This window comes from Mytilus trossulus, chromosome 14 (genome assembly GCF_036588685.1).
Source record: "Mytilus trossulus isolate FHL-02 chromosome 14, PNRI_Mtr1.1.1.hap1, whole genome shotgun sequence".
Lineage (NCBI taxonomy): Eukaryota > Metazoa > Mollusca > Bivalvia > Mytilida > Mytilidae > Mytilus > Mytilus trossulus.
Genome location: NC_086386.1, coordinates 34,440,256 through 34,443,555, shown reverse-complemented (window position 1 = coordinate 34,443,555; position 3,300 = coordinate 34,440,256). Strand labels below are relative to the sequence as shown.

At 29.4% G+C, this 3,300-nt stretch overlaps 1 long non-coding RNA gene across 1 annotated transcript; it reads right to left on the bottom strand.

Annotated features, from left to right (window-relative positions):
• Positions 1–811: 811 nt before the first annotated feature.
• LOC134697383 (uncharacterized) lies at positions 812–3,300 on the bottom strand. The gene is made up of 3 exons (XR_010103107.1): positions 3,199–3,300; positions 1,259–1,326; positions 812–887 (listed from the first exon to the last, which is right to left on the bottom strand). It is a non-coding gene; the product is annotated as an uncharacterized LOC134697383 (long non-coding RNA).

The following is a 3,300-nucleotide window of genomic DNA, read 5'->3' as shown; positions in this document are numbered from 1 at the left end:
AAAAAACAGAAGTCTATAGGAAAATATACAAGTTTTTTTTTCCAATTATTAGTAAAGAAACTATTATCCTAAAAATCATTGCTATTTTGTAAAATGATAAAAAAAAAATGCTTTCATAAGCTTAACTAGCTTACATTTGTTCATCTGCAGTTGGATTCGAACCAACATACAACAAGTGTATTTCCCTTATTTACAGACTTATATAAAATGAACTTTGTTATTATAGAGCATAAATTTTATCTTCAAGCAAAAAAAAGGCTAGAAGCAACATAGGCCCAAATATGTAAATTGAAGAAAAAACAAAAGATAAAGCAATTAGTGAGTTACAAAGCTCACATTTGTTCGTCTGCAGTTGGATTCGAACCAACATACAACAAGTGTATTTCCCTTATTTACAGACTTATATATAATGTACTTTGTTATTATAGAGCATACATTTTATCTTTAAGCAAAAAAAAAAAGAGGCTAGAAGCAACATAGGCCCAAATATGTAAATTGAAGCAAAAACAAAAGATAAAGCAATTAGTGAGTTACAAAGTAACAAATGGTGGCTTGTGCTTGATCAGTTGTTTGTATAGTTGTATACCAATCCCAAGTATAAATGAATACTATAATATGCTAGAAATACTGAAAGCCTCTCAATTTCATACTTGGTTTCCTGCAAAAGAATAAAGCAAAATTAAATATTTTTATGGTGTATTTATCTTTATCATGCATATATGTATATACAAATCAGGTCTTATCTTTATAAATTGGCATAATTAAAAAAAAAAACAATTGTTACATTCAACATATATGCATAATTGTTTTAGTCTGATTCCTGTCCATCCACTTCTTCCTCTTCTTTCATTAACAATTTACAACTGTTCTCATGGTCATTTGAAGAACTGCAATTTAGATGAATGGTAACTTAAAAGTAAAGACAGTATTTTTAAAAGTGTTTAATTACTCCTATAGAAAATGTATGGTATATGTATAGCTAGATATTGACTCAATTTCTAAATACACTGTACATGTATGAACATCTTTTTACAATGTTTACTATGTATGATTTGTATGATCCTGTGTTTGCATGTAAATAGAGTAATCACACAGCAGATGTATATGAATAGCACAACATTTACAAACTATTTAAAACTTCAGCACTTTGTAGCATTATGAATTTTGTGAAGAAAACTTTGACATTATGTAAATGCACTACATACGAGAAGTTAATCAGTCTTATAATTTGATTGATATAATTAATTTCATGTTATACTCAGTAGTCTGTCTTTTTACTCCAGATGCCCCTTTAAGTCATCTTTTGGCATAACATTGTCATAACTGCTAAAATGAAAGGAAATTATAGAAGCAGTAGTTAGAGATAATTTCCTAATGTATGTAGAGTAAGAATTTGGTTAGCTTGCTTGTTTTGTTTGTATATTGTACAATTGTTATTGGGATAACATTCAATTAAATTGAAATATAATATACAAGTTTAAATAACTATTCCTATCTACATTGTTTGCAGATGTCAATCTTAATCACAATGCTTGAGCTACATTGCAGGCAAGTCTACCAAAGTCTTATTTTACAAGCATTAGGAAATTAGCTCTAATGAGAATTATAACCACATTTCTGTTTAAGTCATAAACATTCAACAAGAGTTTATATAATATATATCATTTTTCATGTTCGTTATAAAGAACACATTTGTACTTATTCAAATATTATTTGTTTGATTGTCTAGAACTTTAAGTGTCAATAATTTCAGTGTGTTCATTATATTGACAGCTTACATTCAAGCAATCCATCATGGTATCACTTGGCCTTTGTAAAAAATTTTAGGGAATATTTTTTTGGGTCTGATAATGTCACATAGACTTAAACTACATCTCATTGTTGAAGGCCATAATGTGACCTATAGTTTTAAATGTCTGTGTAATTTTTGTCTTTTGTGGATATTTGTCTCATTGGCAATCATACAACATATTCTTTTGTATACATAACTATGATTTCTATCTTTAAAATGAATAATAAAAAAAACAGATTCAAATAAATAGGCAAAACTTTCACCAGCTGTTTGTATGAGCCTATGTCCCTATCTATCCTTTCTTTGTGTGCATTTGTTTGCAAAACTGTAAGGAAAACTAACACATTTGTACCTAACAGAAAAAGACAATCTAATTAAAATTAAATCCTTTAATTGCTCCTGTTCTGATATGTCACGCATCAATGCTTGATGCGCAACATATCAGAACAGGAGCAATTAAAGGATTTAATTTTAATTAGATTGCAGAAAAAGATTGACTTTAAATAAAACTATGGAAAGATTTAAGTATTGATTAGTTATGCATCATGACCTACTATCATTTAATTTTTTTTACTATCATATATAAATTGTAGCTTTCTAAACACTTCACTCTCTAGTCCTTGCTAGAAAACAGAATGATATGCAAGTACTTTTACTTAAATTACTCTGTTTTGTCGGTTGTACTTGCATCCCCTGCTGAAATGGACAAACTGTTTAACATGGAACTGGTGAGAAACAAAGTACAATTTTGATAATCAGTGGCAGATTCAGAAATTTTTATAAGTGGGGGCCCACTAGCTGATGTTAAAATAAATCTATGGGTATTGAATGTAGTCAAAATAATTATAAAAACATCTTCATCCTGACAGAAAAAAAATAAAAATATACTTGCATGACATCATAGTTATAAGGACTTAATTGTGTAGGTGTGAATGTGGAGAAGTTATATCAAAGAATAAGATTGTAAACTTTTAAAGTAAGTTACAACCTACATACATGTGACATATATCTTGATTTACAAATGTATCAATAGAAATGTAGAGGCTAGTTCAAATAATTATGACGTCTTGAAAGGCTATTATATTTTTTTTCTTTGAAAAAAATATAATAGCCTTTGTAGAAGTCATAATTATTTGGACTATGTAGAGGCCAGCTGATGAAGTCCACTTATGGATGTGGGGTATTTTAGTTTAAGACCTATTAATGGCTAGCAGGTTGGTTTTTACAGGTGAACAATTGTTGTTGTTATAAGTATTGTGGTTTTGTACACATAACCCCCACCCCCACATTATTTGATGACCCTTTGATAACTGATGCTAAGACCTAAGTTGGTAAAATAAGCCCTGCTAATAATTATTCTGCTTATCAAATGGCTGATACTGATTTACATTTTTCTGCATAATCACATTTTTGTCTTTGCTCCATCTTCTTCAGGGTGGGCTCATGTCAGAAAACATGGGGTTACATCAAACTTCACTATGACAAAACAAAACAAGCACCATGTTGTT